Source organism: Canis lupus, chromosome 23 (assembly GCF_003254725.2).
Source record: "Canis lupus dingo isolate Sandy chromosome 23, ASM325472v2, whole genome shotgun sequence".
In the NCBI taxonomy this organism is placed as follows: Eukaryota; Metazoa; Chordata; class Mammalia; order Carnivora; family Canidae; genus Canis; species Canis lupus.
In genome coordinates, this window is record NC_064265.1 from 37,957,878 (window position 1) to 37,980,726 (window position 22,849).

Below are 22,849 nucleotides of genomic sequence, written 5' to 3' on the forward strand. Positions count from 1 at the left end.
TGATCCTGGAGTTCCAGGATGAGTCCCACATCAGGCTTCTCCCTCTGCCTGTGTCTCTGCCTCTCTCTTTCTCTCTCTCTGTCTCTCATGACTAAATAAATATCTTTAAAAAAAATAGTATTGAGATAAAAGATAATTGAGTAGCCAAAAAAAATTGGAACTGTAATTTTCACCTTATTAAAAATAAATTCCAGGGGTGCCTGGATGGCTCAGTCAGTTAAGCATCTGCCTTCGGCTCAGGTCATGATCCTGGTGTCCCAAGATCAAGCCCCAAGTCAGGTTCCTTCCTCAGGGGGGAGTCTGCTTCTTCCTCTGCCCCTCCTGCCTGATCATGCATGCTCTCTCTCTCAAATATATAAATAAAATCTTAAAAAAAAATAAATTCCAGATCAGTCATGGAATTTTTTTTTAAGATTTTATTTATTTATTCATAGAGACACAGAGAGAGAGAGAGAGAGAGAGAGAGAGGCAGAGACACAGGCAAAGGGAAAAAAGCAGGCTCCATGCAGGGAGCCCGACATGGGACTCCATCCAGGATCCCCAGGATCACGCCCTGTGCTGCAGGCGGTGCCAAATCGCTGCGCCACCGGGGCTGCCCCAGTCATGGCATTTGATGCGATTTTGGGAGTACTAGAAGAAAACACGGGAGTTAAAAAAAAAAAAAACAAAAACACGGGAGTTATAATTTCCATGTGTGCAAAACTTTTCTAACTATGAACCCAAACCCATAAGTCATCAAAGAAAAAACTCGGGATGCCCCGGTGGCTCAGCAGTTGAGCATCTGCCTTCGGCTTGGGGTCGGGTGGAGGAATCAAGTCCCACATCAGGCTCCCTGCAGGGAGCCTGCTTCTCCCTCTTCTATGTCTCTGCCTCTCTCTCTGTTTCTCATGAATAAACAAAATCTTAAAAAAAAGAAGAAAAGAAAAACTCATATGATTATAAAGTATGTGTATATATAATATATAATGTAATATATATATATACATCATTTTTTCACCACTTAAAAAAAAACACAATGCAAGTTACAGGAAAAGTCAACTGGCAAAAAGTATTTGCAATTCAAATTACAGAAAAAGAGTTAATTTCTATACTATAAAAGCTCCTATAAATAAACAGAACACCAAAAGTAAAAAAAAAAAAAAATGGTCAAAGGATATATAACAGAAAACACAAATGGCTTTTAAACACACACAAAAGTTCAACCTCTCTCATAAGAGAAATACAAAATAAAGTAATATACAGGAGTCACAAATATTGAATCCTGTATTGAGAAGGATGGAGAAAAACAGACATTTAAATACTTCACTGTGGTAGAATAAATAGGTACAATCGTTTTTGGCAGGTAATTTCACCATATCAATGAAAATCGTAAATGCATATATCCCAATTTTTTTCTACAGAGTATACACACACACACACACACACACACACACACACACACAAGGATATTCACTATAGTGTCATTTTTATAGCAAACGATAAGACAAACTCCAACAGTTACCAACAGCAGACGGGTTAAAGAAATCATGGTCTAAAAAAAGGAATAAGGGAACCCACTGGGTAGTGATGCAAGTGACCCTCCAGTGCAAAGTATTCAGTGAAAAAGACCAAGTTAGGCACTGGGTGGCTCAGTTGGGTAAGTGTCTGCCTTCAGCTCAGGTCATGATGCAAGGGTCTGGGGTTGAGCCCTATGTCAGGCTCCCTGCTCACTGAGGAGTCCTGCTTCTCCCTCTCCCTCTGCCTGCCTCTGTCCCTGCTTGCGAGCAGATTCTTTCTCTCTCTGTGCCAAATAAATAAATAAATAAAATCAGAAAGGAAGGAAGCAAGGAAGGAAGAAACAAACGTACCTAGTAAAAGTATGTGTGACATACTAGCAGAAGAAAGAAAGAAAGAAAGAAAGAAAGAAAGAAAGAAAGAAAGAAAGAAAGAAAAGGACCAAGTTAAAGTATATGTGACATACTAGCATTTGTACAAAAGGACAATCTCATAGGCAATGGGACTGGCTAGATATATGCCAGAGAGAGTGGAACAAACACATTTCTTTAATTACAATATTAATGAAATAGGATGATCTACTTACACCCTTTATACATTTTGTATTTTATATCACAAACAAAAACTACCTACATAACGTATAATAATAAACTTTTAAAGATTCTGTATTTTCCTTCATACAGAAACAAAGGTTCTGTTTTCATTATGTAAGTGGAAATAATCATCTGCACTATAGAGAAACAGGGTATGGTTTTTGTAATATTTTAGATAGAATACTCTCTTAGGGAGCTTGAAAAGACATAATTATTATACTGTAATCAAATCCCGTATAAAGAAAAGCCTTTTTCTACAACAGGGAGGAGAACAACGAAACGAGACCAAATTGACTAAATCTGACACCCAATGCAAGTTAGCCACACGTGAGATTCCCAGATAAAATTACAGAACAATTTTTAAAAAGCCAGAAGATGGCGATATTACCTCATTCAAGTCTTACTTGGTACCACTATCTAAGTCTCTAATCCTTTGTTATTAACAAACCTGATTTTCCTCTTCTTCAGGTCTCTCTCCTTGCCTTCCTGCACTCCCTCCTATATTTACCTATGCTTCTATTCTTCACCCATGATATGAAACTGAGATTAACATTGGAAAAGAAAGAGAAGAAATTCTTGAATTTATAACAATACTGTTTTTAAGTGCACATAACTAAAATGTATTAAAAGGTTTCTTTGGTAAATTATGAACACACAGGATTATATTCATTCCCTTCTGAAACTACACTAAAATGACACTAAAGGACTAAAAATGAGTAAACCCATCAAACAAACTTTGCGTACATCTATATATTGAAAGGGGACCACAGCTGATGAGAGACACAAAGTTTTTTGAAGCTAGATAGAGGACTGCTGAACAGTAACTAGCTTGGTAAAACTGACAAGCCAAACCTGTGCATGTGAGGGTTGGTGAAGGTATGAAACCAGTAAGAAGCACAACAGAAATGCTCAGGAATTGGAGACGTCTGAAGGTAGGAGTCTGGCTGAAAATAAGAGTATTGGCCAAAAATTTGAATAAGGGGCTGAAAATAAGAATATTGGTCGAAAGTTTGAATAAGGAATAGTTTTCACTCAGAAGCTTTACCACATAGCCAAGAAACTGCCTTAACAAGACACAAGTGGCTTATATTCTTAAATTCTTAGATTCTAAATCAGACAGGGTGTAGAAATCAGGTACACGCAGGGTTGTATGTCATATCATACCACAAAGAAGCTAAATGAAAATTTACATGCTGAACAGCAGACCCAGCCCTATCCTCCAAATCAGCCTCAGAACACAGGCCCATCAAGCAGATTCCTCCATGAGGAATCAGACCCAAGAGAAACGACCTGCAATCATTCAATCACGCTATGTTAAGATTTGCGGTTAACAATTCCCTATAGACAGTTTTTACTCAGCTTTTTTTTTTTCACTGCCTCACTCTTTAATCTGAACAGATGGCCAGAGTTTACAGAACAATTGAGAAAAGCCTTGAATGTGAAATGAAGAGACCAAATTAACAAAACAACAGTGGACCAAATTAATAAAGTATAAAAGAAGAAAGATTAAAAAATGAAAAGAAGGAAAGTCGGAGAGGGAGAAAGAAAGCAAAAGAAAGGTAGGTAGAGGGGTGCCTGGGTGGCTTGATTAAATGTCTGCTTTTGGCTCAGGTCATGATCTCAGGGTCTGCATTGGGCTTTCTGCTCAACAGGGAGTCTGCTTCTCCCTCCCCCCTCTGTGCACTCTCATTCCCACATAAATAAATTAAATCTTTATTTTAAAAAAGGGTAGGAAACCCTCCACAAAAAAGAACAAAAGTAAAAAAAAAAAAAAAAAAAAAAAAAAAAAAAGAACATCAATCCAGAATGCCCAACTACAAAAGAGTTACAGAAAAGTAAAAGAGAAAAAAAATTATACAAAAATATGACCTGTTTTTAGCAATGCAGTGAAATAAATGACCTGTAAACTTCACCTTAACAAAATATCTAGAAATGGAGAAATTAAATATTCTCTCAACATTGAGCTCACAAAAAAACCCAAAGCTTTCAGCTGCCATGGAGAAATTTGTCAACATAAATAACCAAAACTTTCAGCTTTTAATGGCTTTACAGTGACAAGAGACAAGGCCTTGGGAACCACATGAAGTTAAGAGTTGGAATTGAAGCTCCATTCTCAGTGAAAGGAGATTTCAGACATTCTCAGTGAAAGGATGGACTAGGAGAGGGAGAAATCAACCACCATTAAAGAAATAACAAGAAAATGTCTCCCTCTAGCTCTAGGCTCTGGGAACCATGGGATTAAAAAGATCTAAAAATTCTCAGATTCAGATATCACAATGACCTCCAACTAAAAACAAAACAGAACAAAAACAATTCACCTACACACAGCAAAACATTAAAAAGAAATAGATCTTAAGAGCAGAAGGAGAATGATGTCAAATGTATAAGTAAAAAAAGAAAAATAGGGTTTAATGAAAAATGTTTAATTTCATGCATCAAAAAACACTATCCACAAAGTAAAATGGCCACTCTTAGAATGGGAAAAAATATATGTAAATCATATATCTGATAAGGGATCAATATCCAAAATATAAGGAGAACACCTAAAACTGAACAACAAAAAAACCAACCTGATTCAAAAATGGACAAAGGACTTGCACAGACCTCCAAAGAAGATATACAAATTGTCACAAGCACATGAAAAGATACTCAACATCACTAATCATTAAGAAAATGCAAAATAAAACCACGGTGAGGTACCACTTCATACCTACTAGGGTGACCACTATTTAAAAAAGAAAAAACAAAAAAACAAAAAAACCAGAAAGTATTGTGAGGATACAAAGAACCGGAACTCCTGTATATACTGGTGGGATCACACAATGGTACAGTCTCTGTGGAAAACAGTATGGAAGTTTCTCAAAAAATAGAAATAGGCTTATAAATCCAGCAATCCCACTTTTGGGTATATACTCAAAAGAATCGAAAGCAGGGTCTCACAAAGATACTTGTACACTCATGCTGACAGCAGCATTCACAGTAGGGGAAATGTGGAAGTAATCCAAGCGTCCATCAACAGATAAAAGACACAAGCAAAAATGTGCTATATCCACATGATGGAATACTATTTAATCTTAACAAAGAAGGAAATTCTGTCACATGCTGCAACATGGATGAACCTCGAGAACACTATACCGAGTGAAATAAGCCAGTCACAAAAAGACAACTACTGGGATCCCTGGGTGGCGCAGCAGTTTAGCGCCTGCCTTTGGCCCAGGGCGCGATCCTGGAGACCCGGGATCGAATCCCACGTCGGGCTCCCTGCGTGGAGCCTGCTTCTCCCTCTGCCTGTGTCTCTGCCTCTCTCTCTCTCTCTCTGTGTGTGTGACTATCATGAATAAATAAATAAAATCTTTAAAAAAAAAAAAAAAGACAACTACTGTAGGATTCTATTTATAGGACTTACATGACTACTGAGAGTAGTCAAAATCATAGAAAGTAGAATGGTGGTTATCAGGTGCTAAAGAAGGGGAGAATGGCAAGGTACTGTTTAATGAGGACAGAGTTCCAGTTTTTCAAGACAAACAGAATTCTGGAGATGGTGATGATGGTAGCATAACAATATGAATGTACTTAACACTGAACTGTACACTTAAAAATGGCTAAGATAGTAAACTTTGTTATGTGTATTTTACCACAATTAAAAAAAAAAAAACCTGGAGAAAAGTCAGACAGAAAAACATTATCTACAAAGGAATGATAACTAGACTGTAAAAGACTTCTCAACAACATTAAAAACAAAAACACCATGAAATAAATCCTCACGGTGCCAATTAAGGGAAAATAATAGCAAGCTAGAATCTTAAACTATTTTTCAAAAATAAGGGTGAAATAAAAACATCCTCATTGGGTTTACCTTTGCAAATATTCAATAAAGACACATCCAAAAAATATACCTCAGGAAAATGGAAACTGAAAATGCAAAAGAAACTCAAGAAAGAGGAGCAAATAAAAAAGAAGTGAGTATATATAAACAAACATCATCTATATAATAGCTATACCGAATAATTTTAAAAGATGAAAAAATGTGGAGGGGGGGTGGAAACAGGAGGAAATATAGCCTGGACAACAATAAGGGAGAAGCTTGATCAAAATTAAGGAATTCTGTGGGACTGGTGCTATTTAGGAAATATTGTATTAAATTAAATATGCTCACTAATAATGTAAAGACAACCATTCAAAGTATAAAAGAATCAAAAGCATGCAGGAATGAAGAATAGAAGCAGCACAGAAAAAGGGGCGCCTGGATGGCTCAGTTGGTTGGGTGACCAACTTTTGTTTTCAGCTAGGGTTATGGTTCTCAAGGTCATGGGGTCTAGCCCCACATGGGTATTTGTGCTCAGCGGGGAGTCTGCCCAAGATTCTCCTTCTCCCCCACCTCTAAAAAAAAGTAAATCTAAAAAAGGCAGCATAGAAAAAATGGTATAAATAGATAGTAAAAGACATGCAAATACATAAACTCATTAGTTAAAAGACTGACACATTGAGTTTAAAATAAACAACAAAAAGCAAAACAAAATCCAACTGCTCTTTGCAAGAGACATATCAAAAGCATAACTTCAGAGAAATAGAATGAAAACAGAAACACAATGTGACTCTATAAATAGACAAATGGTCTTTATAGTAAGAGCATTACAGAGGATAGAGAGGATATAATGATTAAAGGTCTTTTCAGCAGGAAGACACAAATATTCTAAATTTGAAAGTATTTTATAACATAGTTTACAAATATTAAGGCAAAAAATGACAAATGTACAAGGAGAAATTGAAAAACCTAGAATTATACAAGAAGATTTTGGGTAGCCCGGGTGGCTCAGCAGTTTAGTGCCACCTTCAGCACAGGGCCTGATCCTGGAGACCCGGGATTGAGTCCCACGTCAGGCTCCCTGTATGGAGCCTGCTTCTCCCTCTGCCTGTGTCTCTGCTTCTCTCTCTCTCTCTCATGAATAAATAAAATATAAAAAAAAGAAGATTTTAACACATATCTCTCAGTAATGATGAGCCAAGTAGACAAAAAAGGAAAGTCAGTAAGGGTATAAATAAAATTTCATCAACATAATTAGGTGATCCAAGAGACATATGGAAACCTGCCCTGCCAAATGAAAGAATACATGTTGTTTTCCAAAGAATTCTGTTTCAAACAGTGCCTCATTTGATGAAGTCAGCAAAACCTGTTCACACCAAAATCAGGCAAGAATAAAACCAATAATGTTAGATTATGGTTGAATTTAACTTAGGTACAGCAACAATAAAAATAGAGAAAAACAAAAATCAGTTAAGTACTAGGTGGATTATAATGGTAAAGACAACCCAACAGCAAAGATGAAATATTAGATTATAAGAAATATATAAAACTTGTATATGAGTTTTAGGTCTGAACTGAAAACATGTCGGTACACGAATGGTCATAGCAACATTATTATAATAGCTAAAAAGTATAAACATACCCAAATGCCCCCCCAACTGATGAATGGATAAACACAATGCGGTATATCACACAATGGAGTATTATGTGGCAATAAAAAAGGGATGGAGCACTGATACATGTTACAGCATGTAAAATCTAGAAAACATTATGCTAAGTGAAAAAAGCCAGTCACAAAGACCATATGTCGTATGAATCCATCTATATGAAATATTCAGAGTAGGCAAATCCATACAAACATAAAGTAAATTTGTTGCCAAGGGCAGGAGAGAGAAGGGGAGGGAGAATGGCTGCTAATGGGTATGTTATTTCTTCTTGGGGTGATGAAAATGTTTTGGACTTAGGTAGTGGTGACTGTTGCACATACTTAGGAATATATGACAGATGACTGAATTGTATACCTTAAAGGGTGAATTTTATATGTGATTTATATCTCAATAAAGCTCTTAAAAAAAAAAGCTATTTGAGGAAATTTTAAAAAACTCCTAAGACAGTAAAGAAGACATGAACAAGAAAAAATGTATCTTGTTCTTGGGTAAGACAACTGAACATCATAAAGATATAAATTCTCCCTAACTTAATGAATACGTTCAGTGTAATCCCAATAAAAATACTAACAAGCGATTTTATGAGGTTAGACAAGTTGATATAAAAGTTGATAACAGGTCCCCAGTCACTGAGCTGCCGCCGAGGACTCAGCAGCCTCCCGCTCGAGCCCCCTCGCTTCCTGACGCTCACTGAAGCTTAAGTGAGGATTTCCTTGCAATGAGTAGAATTTCCCTTCTGTCCCTTGTCACAAGTTTAAAAACCTCACAGCTTGTATAATGTAACCATTTGGGGTCTGCTTTTAACTTGGACTAGTGTAACTCCTTCATGCAATAAACTGAAAAGAGCCAAAAAAAAAAAAAAAGTTGATAACAGGGACGCCTGGGTGGCTCAGTGGTTAAGCGCCTGCCTTCAGCTCAGGGCATGATCCTGAAGTCCCGGGATCAAGTCCCACATCGAGCTCCCTGGAGGGAGCCTGCTTCTCCCTCTATGTCTGTGTCTCTCTTGAAAAAATAAATAAAATCTTTTTAAAAATAAATAAATAAAACAAAGTTGATACAGAGGGATGCCTTGCTGGCTCAGTCAGTAGAGTATGTGACTTTTAACCTCAGGGTCTTGAGTTAATAAGGCCCATATTGGGTATGGAGCCTGCTTAAAAAAAAAAAAAAAAAGAACTAAACTAAACAAAATAAAGTTGAAAAACACACAAGAATAACCAAGTAAGTACTGAAAAAATATGGAGAACAGCCTTACCAGACATTAAAAATACTATATAGCCTCTGATCAACTGACCTTGCGAGGCACCCCTAAAATTTAGTATCATAATCATTTTTTAGTGTAGAGTTCAGCAGCATCAAGTACACTCACATTTAATGTAACCAATCTCCATAACTCTTTTCATCTTGAAAAACTAATGCTATAACTTCACACACTCTCATCCCCCCAACTCTTGACAACCACCATTCTACTATCTCTATGATTCTGACTACTTTAAGTAGAATACAAGTAGAATCATACAGTATTTGTCTGTTTGTACCTGGCTTATTTCACTTAGCATAACATCCTCAGGGTTCATCCATGTTATAGTGTCAGAACTTTCTTCCATTTTTAAGGCTGAATAATATTTCATTGTATATATATGCCACACTGCTTTCCATTCATTTGTTGATGGACACGTGGGTTGCTTCCTCCTTTTGTAAACATGGGTGCACAAATATCTCAAGACTCCACTTTTTCTTTTTTAAGATTTATTTGAGAGAGAGTGCATGTGTGCAAGTGGGGGGACGGATGGGGCTGAGTGAGAATCTCAAGCAGACCTGCCGCTGAGTGCAGAGCCGACTCAGGGCTCAATCTCATGACCCTGAGATCATGACCTGGGCTAAAATCAAGAGTTAGATGCTTAACTGACTGAGCCACCCAGGCACCCCAAGATTCACTTTGAGTATATATCCAGAAGTGGAACTGCTGAAGCATATGGTAATTCCATTTTTAATACTGAGGAACTTCCAAACTGTTCTCCATGGTGGCTGTTCCATTTTATGTCCCCAAGAACAGTGTACAAGAGTTCCAATTTCTTCATATCTTCACCAACACTTTTTTTTTTTCATAGGTGCCATCCTAAGAAATGTGAGGTGGTATCTATTGTGGTTTCAATTAGCATTTTCCTAATTATTACTGATATCAAGCATCTTTTCATATGCTGGTTAGCTATTTGTATATCTTCTTTGGATAAATGTTTATTTAATAAGTCCTTTACCCATTTTTCAATCAGGTTTTTTGATAGGAGTTCTTTATATATTCCAGATATTAACTCCTTAAGAGATATATGATTTAGGGACACCTGGGTGGCTCAGCGGTTGAGTGCCTGCCTTTGGCCCAGGGAGTGATCCTGTGGTCCCGGGATCAAGTCCGACGTCGGGCTCCTGCATGGAGTCTGCTTCTTTCTCTGCTGGTGTCTCTGCCTCTCTCCCTCTCTCTGTGTCTCTCATGAATAAATAAAATCTTTAAGAAAAAAAAGATATATATGATTTACAAATATTTTCTCCCATTTCACAGGTTATCTTTTCACTCTTTTGATGGTGTCTTTTGATGTAGGGAAGTTTTAAAACCTCATGGAATCCAATTAACCTATTTTACTTTTTACTTTTGGTACCTGTGCTTTTGGTATCAGGTCCAAGAAATCTTTTTTTTTTTTTTAAGATTGATTTATTTATTTTAGAGAGAGACAGCAGGAGGGGCAGAGGGAGAGGGAGAAACAATCTCAAGCAGACTCCACACTGGGTGCAGAGCCCCATGTGGGGCTCAATCTCACAACCCGGAGATCGTGACCTGAACCCAAACCAAGAATCACTCTTAAACTGCACCAACCTGGAGCCCCTGGTCCAAGAAATCTTTGTCAAATCCAATGTCATGAAGTTTCTTCCTTGTCTTTTTTTTCAAGGTTTTATTTATTTATTCATGAGACACACAGAGAGGCAGAGACATAGACAGGGAGAAGTAGACTCCCTACAGGAAGCCTCATGCAGGACTTGATCCCTGGACCCCAGGATCACGACCTGAGCCAAAAGCAGATGCTTAACCATTGAGCCACCCAGGCACCCCACTATCTTTTCTTCTAAGAGTTTTGTAGTTTTAGCTCTTAAGTTTAGGTCTTTAATTCATTTTCAGCTAATTTTTGTGTATGGTATAAAGTAAGGTACAAGTTCATTCTTTTCCATGTGGATATCCAGTTTCCCCAGCATCATTTGTTGAAAAAGCTGTCATCTCCCCATAAAGGGTCCTGGCACCCTTGTTGAAAACCATCTGCCCATATATGCAAGGGTTTACTCTGGGCTATTATGTCCCACTGATTTACATATCTGTCCCTGTTTAATACTATACTGTTTGATTACTAAAGCTTTCTAGTAAGTACTGAAATGGAGAAGTGTGAGTCCTCTAGCTTTGTTCTCTTTCAAGACTGTTTTGTCTATTTAGGATCCCTTGAGGTTCCATATGAATTTTTTTTACTTTTTAAAGATTTTATTTATTCATGAGAGACAGAGAGAGAGAGAGAAGCAGAGACACAGGCAGAGGGAGAAGCAGGCTCCATGCAGGGAGCCTGACGTGGGACCTGATCTCGGGTCTCCAGGATCACGCCCTGGGCTGAAGGTGGTGCTAAACCATTGAGCCACCTAGACTGCCCTCCATATGAATTTTAGAATGGATTTTTCTATTTCCATAAAAAACATCATTGGGATTTTGATAAGGATTGTATTGAATATGTACATCACTTTGTGTATTTTAATCATAATAAGTTTTCCATCCACAAACAGGTTGTCCATTTGTGTCTTTAATTTCTTTCAGCAATGTTTTAGTTTTCAGTGTATCAATGCACCAAGTATTTCATCCCTTTTCATGCTACCCTAAATAGAATTTTAAGTTCCTCTTAGAATTGTTCACTGTGTTAGCATACAGAAATGCAACTAATTTTTGTGTGTTGATTTTTTTATCCTGCAACTCTGCTGAGTTTATCAATTGTTACAGGTTTTTATATGTAAAATCTTTAGGATTTTTTAACATGTAAGATCTTATTGTCTATAAACAGAGATAATTTTGCTTCTTTTAGATGCCTTTTATTTCTTTCTCTAGCCTAATTGCTCTAGCCAGGAATTCCAGTACCATGTTAAACAGAAGTGGTAAATGCAGACATCCCTATCCTATTTCTGAACTTTAAAAAAAAAGTTTTTTTTTAAAGACTTATTTGAGAGATTGTGCGTGCACAGGGGGAGGGGCTGAGGGAAAGAATACCAGGCAGATTTTGGAAGTCCAGAATCTTAAAATAAAAAATCCAGAATCTGGACTTCCAGAATTTCTGGGCTAGCCCAGAGTCCAATGTGGGGCTCAATTCCACGACCCGAGATCACAACCCATGCCGAAATCAAGAGCCTGATGCTCAACTGACTGAGCCACCCAGGTGCCTCTAGAAGAAAAGCTTTTAGTCTTTTCACCACTGAGTATGTTAGCTGTGGGCTTTCCATATACAGATTTTATTGTATTAGGGTAGCTTTGTTCTGTTCTTATTGTTGAGTGTTTTTGTCATGAGTGTTGGATTGCCTCAAATGCTTTTCTGTACCAGTTAAAAAGATGAGCTTTTTAATGAGAAGTTCCAGGCACCATTTTGAAAAAGATAAAATTAGAGCCATATCTCACTTCATACACAAGAATAAATTCCGAAGGATTAGAGATCTGGATGTAAAAAAATGAAGCCTGGCATCCATCAACTTAACAAAGTGGCCAAGTACATATCACTGATGATGAAATATATTGACATGATGAACCCCTTGATATGATATCTGTGAAAGAAAGACACATCACTTGTATTTTTACCAAAAATGTTTAACCGCATTCCCATGAGACAACAATGCACAAGTAGAGGACATTCTGAAAAACATACAATCAGTGCTCTTCAAATGTCAAAGTCATGCAACAAAGAAAAACTGAAGACTGCTAGAGAACAGAGAAGGCTAAATAGATAAAACAACTAAAAGCAATGTAGGGGGCAGCACAGGTGGCTCAGAGATTTGGCGCCGCCCTCCGCCAGGACAGGATCCTGGAAACCCCGGATCAAGTCCCACATCAGGCTCCCTGCATGGAGCCTGCTTCTCCCTCTGCCTGTGTCTCTGCCTCTCACTCTCTCTGTCTCGAATGAAGAGAAAGAAGAGAAGAGAAGAGAAGAGAAGAGAAGAGAAGAGAAGAGAAGAGAAGAGAAGAGAAGAGAAGAGAAGAGAAGAGAAGAGAAGAGAAGAGAAGAGCAACATTGGAACATGGATAGGATCTTGGACCAGAAAACATCATTAGTGAAAATAATTGATGAAATTCAAGTATGGTCTGTAGTTTAGCTAATAATATTGTACCAATGTTAGTTTCTTGCTCTTAATAATTACAATTATATAAAATGTTAACATTAGGGAAAATGGGCTGAGGAATATAATTAACTCTCTGTAAAACTTTTACAACTTTCCTGTAGGTCTAAAATTAGTTCAAAATAAAAAGACAAACCTGAGACCCTAAAAGCCCAGAAGAATCCAGGAAGCACAATTAGCCTACTTTATTTCCTCATCCTTAGCCACCTGATCTCCTAGAGTACACTCTTAAGACAAAGAGTAGATAAAATAGGCAGTAAGATCCACACCGTGTAAGCACTAGAATATGTAAACTGTGAGAACTTCCAGTATTGGACATAAAAGTACTACACAGACTGGTTACTTAAAATAGATGTAGGTTAACTGCATAAAATTCATCAAAACTGCTTTAGTTACAACATGAAAAACTGCTTCATATTCTGTGTATTGTCATGGGAAGACTAATAAACAACTAGATGGTGGGCGGAGGATTATTCTACCCATGAGGTACTTAAAAAATCAGAGAAAGCTTTATGTAACAGTAAGTCAAATTAATGTAATAGTTTCCTGTTTTCACTCAAGGCCAATCTGAGTCAAAATATTTCTCTCCAGACTGAAATACTCAAGTAAATTTTATATAAACAAGAATAAGTACTAAATAAGTCAAAGGTTTTTGATACTAAGATCTGAGCTCCATTCAACAGTTTGTCAGAATGCTTCAATATATGCCTAAAGTTAAAGGCAAAGAGAAAAAAAGATTTCTTTTGTGCTATATATTCCACCCTGATGAAGATAGAATCTTATTTTTAAATACACTTATTTTCCTGTTGCATATTCAATTTCCCAGACATAAATTGAACTGGCCACCACGTCTGTAACTATGAAATACATGCTGCTTCTGCTCTGTGCCACTATTATTTGCAATTATATTTTTATTCTTCTTACTTTCTGGAAACACTTTTAGCCTCTTTCTCTTCTTTCATCACAACTTTGAGATTTTACATCATTTCATTATACACATTTTTTTCTTTTAGCCTACATACATTTAATTTTTAAACAATATAAAAGGACATATGACACATGATACAGACCTTATAATAAAATAAAATTATTTGTTACAAAGAAGTTAGTGCGCCCTATCTAAATAGGTACTCATTTTTATTTGCAGCAAACCATCAGTATAATAGATTCACATAGCTCATAATCATGATTTAACCAATTAACTGAAATACAGCTGAATTGAAGATACCACATACATGACACAGAAACTATTTTTTCAATTAGTAAACAGTGACACAGTGAAAGGATACTCAGTCAAAAACAATGGCTAATTTTCAAGTCACTTACTCACTTATATTTGGATAAATTCACAATACTCTAGAATAAAAACAGAAACTATACTGGAAAGACCAACTAGGAATAAGCTATAAAGATTGTTGGGTTCTTGCATGAATGTTAATGTCCTAAGACAGTATTTTAGCAAAGCAGAATAGTGAAGTGACCAGCACTAGAGCTCTACAGATTCATAGGTCAGCCCCAGCTCTGCCATTACTGCTTTTCTAATCCCTGTAAAGTAAATTGTGTCTTTATCTGTAAAATGAAAGACATTAAATCTATCTCATACACTTTGGGGAAGAATTAATTGAGATCCTTACCACATAGTAGGTGTTGGGTAAAGTAAGCCATTACAAATTCATAACGAGTACAAAATATTCAGACTATGGATCTTTATCTTCTTACTTAATCCTAGAAAATATATCACGGTCTTTTACATCTTGCAGATTATGAAAGAATGGCCTTTTAAACAGAATTTCATTTTTTTCAATGAGCTACTTATATTAACAGAATCTCTTGTTTTCTTTACTTAGTATGATCTCTCTCACATCTCTTGGAATGTCTTTGTTATGAGGAAGAAGTATTTTGTTTGTTGTGACCCCTTTCTGAAAAGTCATTTCCTTAGTATTAATTTCACATGCTTTTGCTTAGCATTTTAGTTTCTTGAAACTTATTTTATGTCACTTATGTCGAGAGGAAATTCAATTGTTTTGAACTCTTTTCCCTAGAGCATAACTTCAACTAGCCTACACAACTAAACTCGAAACAGATCTTTCTCGGAGTTGTAGTATGTTATAGTCCTGATTATCCCAAGAATACCACTGGATCTGATACAATAACAATAAAAAAAAAAATTTGGTTCAGGAAGAAAGAATACTTTAGTAGCTATTTTTACAGCAACTGTGATATATAGTATCTCTGGGATAGTATGAATTTAATGGCAAATTAGGCAGAATGTTAACATCAGTAAAAATTTTACTTCTTTTCATACATAATGATGGAATTTTTCACACTGATTTTTCAGTTTATGTTTCTTGGAATGCCTGCACAGGTAATATATTATTCTGTTGCCTGCAAATACTGACTTGTTCAACTTAAAGATACATAATCATTATGCTTACAAAATTTTCTTATATTTTTATAGCTTAAAATGTATCAAATAGTGCAGAATTACTATCTGACAGGTTTTTCAAACACTTACTAACCTAGAAGTCACTTTACGGACCACCACTTGTTAGTTGTATATGTTCTGAGTGCAACTGCTTATCATCACCTTTCTCTCCTTTGAATAGCAATGAATAAATCCTCCTCTTTTATAGGTAGTTTTATATTACCACCATAATTTCAAGGATGCTGTGAAGAAAAACTTAAATTTATTTTTTAACTGTCCATTCTTGAGTGAACTGTAAAAGAGAAGTTAGTGCTTCCAGTAACTTTTTGTTTTTTATTTTTGAAGGCAGCACCTCATTGTATGTTTCAGAGGACAGAGCCTCTGAAAAAGTGGAAATAGGTTTATATAACCACTTTTCTGCTTTTATTTACGGTTAGTTTTTATTTATCTTTTTATTGATGTATAGTTGACACACAATGTTACATTAGTTTCAAATATGTAACATAGTGGCCCAACATCTCCCTATGTTACCACTGGATTCACAAGTGTAGCTACCATCCTTCACCATAAAACTCTAACTCCACTGACCATACTGCCTATGCTGAACCTTCATTCCTGTGACTTAGTTATCCCATAACTAGAGACCTGTACCTCACACTCCCCCTTCACAGCTTTTTGCCTATCCCCCTATAACCACCTTCTGCTTCTAGTTCTGATTAAACATTTTATTTTGGCAGTTTGAAATATGTACTATTTTTCCACATTTATAGATCTGCTCTTTTACAATTTGATATAACTTAACTACAACTGAATCAGTCACTTTAACAAACTCATTCTTCAGTAACCACATACTAGGCTATTTAAAGTAAAATAGAATCTCTTAAAAATTTATTATGCTTTTAAATGTGAAAAAAAAAAGATTTTTGGTTCTCCAAATCCTTTCCTCTATTCTATCTCTTCCTGCACTTAGAATTCTTTTTCTTTCTTTCCTTTTTTTTTTTTTTTTTTTTAAGAGTGTTGCTTGCACAAGGGCTAGGCAGAGGGGGAGGCAAAGGGAGAGAGAGAATCTTAAGCAGGCTCCACGCCCAGAACAGAGCCCCACACAGGTTCAATCTCACAACCCTGAGATCATGCCCTGAATAGAAATCAAGAGCAGGACACTTAATCAAATGAACCACCCAGGTGCCCCCCCCCCCCCCCCCCGGACTTAGAATTCTTGAAGGGCTGAGGTTTTGTCAAGTTTGTCAACTCAGCCCCTCACACAGTGCCTGTAATCTAGTAAGCACTCCATACCTGTCTGCTGAGTGATTCACACAAAGGCCAGCTGGAAGTCACCAATCCTCCATGCCTATCTGGCTAATGGTACATATTATCCCTAATAACAAGGAAGGCTAAAAAGTGGCGGGGGGGGGGGGAGGGGGCTTGACTTTAAAAGTATAGTAAACAGAAAAACTAAGAGTTGAAAAATACTGAGAGTTAAAAATCTAATTAGATCATTACAGATTATTCCAATGAGGAAGAAAAGATTTTAAAGAAATCCATACATTTTAAAAACAAGGATTACTCTGGCTGTAATGCTAAAGCATTAGAGAAAGAAAAAGATTAGAGAAGATGGGTCAATAGGAAGTTATTACTATAGTCCAGAGAAGAAAGAGGGGAGGCCCAGACTATGGTAACTGCAGGAATGGAGAGACATAGATGTGGCTTACAGTTTTACTTCAGGCATCTCTATTAAGAAAAATCCTCTCAGATTGGATGCGGTTAAACAAACACTGGTATTCTTATAAAAGGGGCATTTAATAAATTTAATCAATAAATTAATGAAAACCAAAGCTCAATATGAATGAGATTACAGAGTTCTTAACTGTTCCAGGCAAAACGTCCACGAGGTATACAGCTCCAGATGAAATTTCCACGTAGCTGCTGGCAACTATTCAGAAACTATGGGAAGCAGGAGAGGATCCCATAAGGTCAAAGACAGGATATGCAGCGGTACTATTCAAAAACGGAGAAGGCAGCCTGGGTGGCTCAGTCAGTTAAGCATCTCCCTCTTCATCTCAGCTCAGGGTCATGACTTTGAGCCCTGCTTTGGGCTCTTCACTGGGTGTGGAGCCTACTTAAAAAAAAAAAAAAAAAAAAAAAAACGGAGGGAAAGGTGATCCTGTCAACTATTGATTGCTGAAGTTAAATATAACTCTAGCCAGGATTCTAGAATCATTTCTTAGATAAGTTTGTGAACATGGAAAAGATAGTAACCAACAATACTACTGGAAACCAGTATAGCAGTTAATTAAGGACAAATAATGGCAGATTACTGGTCTCTTCCTGACAGTTACTGAACTGATAGGGTTGGGTTTTTTTTTTTAATTAAGTATATAAAATTATCTGGTAGGATTTTTTAAAAAATGAAGTACATAAAATTATCTAGATTTTAGGAAGGCAATTATTTAAGTTTTTTATATGTTTCTTGTGAAAATTTGGAAATATTTGGGGTGAATATGCTAAATTAGTTGAATTTCTGTCAGAACAACTTAAGCCAAAGAATTAATAAGTTTTTTTAATTAATCTTAAGAGAATCTCTGGTAGAGCAAACCTTTTTCACCCCTGCCTAATCAACATTTTAATAAGATGTGCATGAAGGCAATGTCAGCATTATCAAACTTACAGCTTATCAAATCTATACTTAAATAAGTCCATATTTATCATATGACCAAATATTTTTTTCATTGTTAAAGTCAACAGAATGGAACCCATCTGACAAGATAAAATTTAATATAGATAAATTTGAAGTCCTACCAAAAAAAAATTCTTTTAAAAAATTGGGAGAACATAGCAAAACAACTCAAGAATTTTAGTTGACTACAAAATCAGTAATAAAAGGTGATGTATATGACACTTAAATGCCAGGGGTCATTCTAAATGCTTTACATAGCATATGTTCAATTATTCCTTTTAACAATCCTATGAGACAGGTACTATTATAAACCCCATTTTACATATGAGAAAACTGTGGCCCAAAAAATGTTTACATATTTTACTCAAGGTCACCCAGCTGATAAACTGAAGAGCTAGGATTTAAACCCAGGCAGGTTAGCTCCAGAGTTTGTCTTCTCAGCCAGGACATTATTATGAACTAACAGTACAATGTGGTTGCCAAAGAAGCAAATCTACTCTTAATCTTAAAATACATGTTTTAAAATCAGAAAGGTAACTTACGGTCTTCTTTACTGATTAAATATCTATGGATACCACACTTTTAAGAAGAATATGGATAAACTGAAACAAATCCACAAATAAGCTATCAGTAATGTGAGGAGTCTCAAATCAAAAGACTGAGAATATTTTGTCTAAAGAAAGAATTAATGGACTATAAGAAGTATCTTCAAATAGTTGAAACCCCACTTATGGAAGAGACAGAATTAGAACCAGTGAAGATGGAATTTCTGGTTCAGTAAAGGAAATTACATTGTAAAAATTGGAATTGTCCAAATACCTATGCCTCAGAAACTAGATACCTATGAATCTTCTCTCCAGAAAAATACACAAATGTATACAATTTTGCATAAAATTTCCAAGAGTCCATAAACCTACTTTTAAATCTATTCATGCCCCACCCCTATAGTAAGATGTCTCAGATCAAAATGGAAAGGATTTAAGTATGAAAAGGCAAGTATATCTAATAATCTTTAAAATTCATTATAACTTACAGTACTATGATCTAAAAACCTCAACTCTATGCTTTCCAGTTTCTTCTAAGATCTATTATGATACATTTTGCTATTAGAGTCTAAAATATATGACAAAGTCAGAAAAAAAAAAGAAGTAAAATTTGCCAAGTGACAATGTAAACTTTACTGTGAGTAAATTCTTAGATAGTGTGGCTTATTATTTAACCTTTAAAAGAAACATACTTAAGTTTAAAGATAAAAAGATGCTAAGATGTACTACTCAATATCTAATGCTCAAATTAGAAATTTCCCTGCTCTGCTTTTAAAACTTTATTTTAGGGCAGCCTGGGTGGCTTAGTGGTTTAGCGTCGCCTTCAGCCTGGGTGTGATCCTGGAGACCCAGGATGGAGTCCCACATCAGGCTCCCTGCATGGGGCCTGCTTCTCCCTCTGCCTGAGTGTCTGCCTCTCTCTCTCTCTCTCTCTCTCTGTGTTTCTCATGAATAAAATAAAATCTATAAACAAACAAACAAAGCTTTATTTTAAACGCTCCCTTCTTGGGGTGCCTGGGTGGCTCAAGTCAGTTAAGCACCTGCCTTTAGCTCAGGTCATGATATCAAAGTCCTGGGATCAAGCCCCATGTGGGGCTCCCTGCTCAGTGGGGAGGCTGCTTCTCCCTCTCCCTCTGCAGCTCGCTCTCCTTGTGCTCTCTCTGTCAAATAAACAAATAAGATCTTTAAAAAAAAAAAACATAAATAAATAAACTCTTCCTTTTTATCTTATTTCTGAGTTAACTGTTAAGAATGACAGACTAACAATAGAAGTCAGAATATTTATGTTCGAATTCACTACCTTTGCCATGAATTTAATTTTTGCTTAGTCTGTTTCCTCATAGTGTTCTAAAAACTTTCAAATAGGGATCCCTGGGTGGCGCAGTGGTTTAGCGCCCGCCTTTGGCCCAGGGCGCGATCCTGGAGACCAGGGATCAAATCCCACGTCGGGCATCCCAGTGCATGGAGCCCGCTTCTCCCTCAGCCTATGTCTCTGCCTCTCTCTCTCTCTCTCTCTCTGTGACTATCATAAATAAATAAAAATAAAATAAAAAATTTAAAAAATAAGATAAAATAAAAACTTTCAAATATCTAAAAGGGCTTTAAAATGCTGTGGTGCAACGTAAATATCATGCATTTTTTAAATATAAAACATAAATTAACAACAGCAGAACAAAGCCAGTTTTTCTATCATGTTAAAAAAAAAAAGTCCCTTCACATTTCAATTCCTAATTATAAAAAAGTCTTTGAATCCTTTAAAGTATCTTTTAGTGCATAATTTTCAGCCACAAATTCTTCTCACATTAGAGATAATCATCTGTACGTCCAATTTCAATTTGCATTGAGAGCACACAGCTCAGACAGTTAAGAGTTTTTGGCTGCAAGGGAAAAACTTTGAAAAGTGCCACTCGGACTACACATTTAAAAGAGTGGAGGAGAAAGTTACAGGATCACAGACTGGTAATATGAAGTATTACACACTTGAAAAATTCCGTTTTCCCTCTTAAACCGCTAGAAATAAAGAGGACTCAAAAGTACGTGGAATAAGCGTTGAGCCTTTATTAAATATAGGTGCCACATTGCTGAAACTGCAACTGTACGGCCAGAACAGTGCTACAGACACCGTGTCTGCCAGTAGACCAGACTCTAGTTCCAGGCACAAGATGTTCTAATAAATAAAAGCATCCAGAGCCAGTACACGAGGGTGATAGAATCTGGGGTCTAGGCATTTGATTTTTCTCCCGGTGTTACTCGAGAATGGGCGCTACTATTAAAGATTTATCATAGCAATAGGATAGTGACGAAGCTTTAGCTAGATTATAGGCTAGCCAAGGAAACAGAAAAGCAACATGCAATGTCAGATCAACTACATTATCTTGCGTTTAATTCTGAGCACAGCCTGGATCATGGTTACAGTCCTAACAGAGGGCAAATGAATAACTTTGTATTTTTTGGGCGAAGATCATTTCGAACCATTAAAAGAAGAGTGGCCCGGGGGGGGGGGGGTAAGAAAGGAAGAAAAATCAAGCTACCGAAGTCAAATGAAAATTCACAAAACTAAGATTTAGGGGAGAAAGGGGAAGGAAGGAAGAGAATGAGCTACTGACTTACTAAAAAGAGAGCAAATAAGTGGGACAGGGAGTCTGAGCCCTGTGAGATAGAATGAGGAAGAGAAACGTACCAAAGGCTCAAAGGGAGCTTCAGCAGCAAATATGAAAAGGGATGAGCCTGTTAACTGTTTCGACAGAAAAAAAAAAAAAAAAGAGAAACAATACGGGGCGCTTCTCTGAACCCGCGTTCGCGGGAGACCGGAACAAACGCGCCCAACTCCTGCGGGGCGCCTGACCCGGCCGAGCTCGTTCCAGATGCTCCGCAGGCTGGTCCTCGAAACACCTGGAAAAGGCGGTTGCAGACCCCCACGAGGCAAGACAACAAAAGTTGGAGCCAGAGGCCGGTCGGAACCGTGTCCCCGAGCCGATCCTGCAAAACCTCTCTATTTTCCAGCGGGGGAGGGGGTCCTAGCCCTGGGCAATTCCTCCAGGCGCGCGGGCCCCCGAGGCGACCCTCCACTCTAGAGGGAAGTTCCCTTGGGCGACATGGGAGGTTCTCGCAAGCGCACGGAGCTTTGTGGCTCCGAAATACACCTGGCGGGGACAGATGGAGGCGTGTGAGTCATGGGCGGCGGAAAAGTCGGAAAACCAGACTTAGAAGCCATCGTTCTGCCCTGAAGACCTGAAGAGACCCGAGAGGAGAGAGCAGCCCTTCGCCCGCCGCCCGAGGCGTGACGCGGGGTCGCCGCCCCCTCCCGGGGCGCGGGGGGAGGGGAAGGGGGGAGGGGCTCTCCGGGTCCCGCCCCCCACCCCACCCCACCCCACCCCACCCCACCCCCACTCAGGGGGGACTCGGCCCGGCCCGGGGGCGCCGTGGGAATAAACAGACGGCCGGGGGGGGGGGGGGGCTGCCCGGGAACACGAGGGGCCGGGGCCGGAGGCCCTCCGCACGCGGCCCGCGCCCGCGCCCGCGCCCCGGACCTTACCGCCGCTCGGCTGCAGAGGACGAGGCGGCCGCTCAGGGCTGTTCTTCCGAGCCTGGGGCGCGGCTCGGCGCCTCCGCTCCGGTGGCGCCCGCGTCCCGACGGACTCACCCTGGGGGAAGGGGTGGGCGATCCGCGGCCTGCCCGGCGGAGGCCCGCGAGTCCGCGGCCCTGGGACGCCGGCCGTGCGTGCGCCCGCGAGGCTGCCCAAAAAGGAAGGCTCGGAGCGCGCCCGCGTGCCGAGAAGCGGCGGCGGCCGCAGCCCAGATCCCCGCCGCCTGGTCGCCCTCGCCCAACCCGGCCACGGCCCCGCTTCCCCCGCGCGAGCTTTGGCGGCGGAGCAGCACGGTGAGCCCCGATTGGCTCTCGGCGCGAGTGACGTAAGGCGCCGCTGCCCCCGGATTGGCCAGGCCGGCGGTGCGTGCACGGAGTAAACAAACCCCGCCCCCGGGCCTCCCGAGCAGGGGAGGGGGCCGCGCGCTGAGGGGGCGGGGCCTGCGGCGCTCGGCCCGGGGCTCGGCCGCTCGCAGGAGCTTCGCAGGGGCTGCCCCGCGGCGACCCGACCCTCCGCTCCCCAGCCGCGGGCGGCGCGGGCTGCAGGCCTGAGGCCTAAAATTCGTGGACACGCCCATTCCCCCGGGCTTGGGGCAGAATCCTGACTTTTCCATCCAACCCCATCCCCCAGGCCCGGAGCAGGAAAACCCCATCTCTCTC

The 22,849-nt window shown here is 38.9% G+C and overlaps 1 protein-coding gene across 10 annotated transcripts in view; it reads right to left on the minus strand.

Moving 5' to 3' along the window:
- The window catches only part of TFDP2 (transcription factor Dp-2), a 167,121-nt gene extending 144,692 nt beyond the window's left edge, over positions 1–22,429 (minus strand). For 5 of the 10 annotated variants that reach the window (XM_049099897.1, XM_049099896.1, XM_049099901.1 and 2 more), the window contains exon 1: positions 22,139–22,425. The gene's annotated coding sequence lies outside the window, so the exon portion shown is untranslated. Of the gene's footprint in view, positions 1–22,138 lie in introns of all 10 variants that reach the window. The other 5 variants (XM_049099899.1, XM_035704950.2, XM_049099898.1 and 2 more) reach the window with 4 other exon arrangements.
- Between the last annotated feature and the right edge of the window lie 420 nt (positions 22,430–22,849).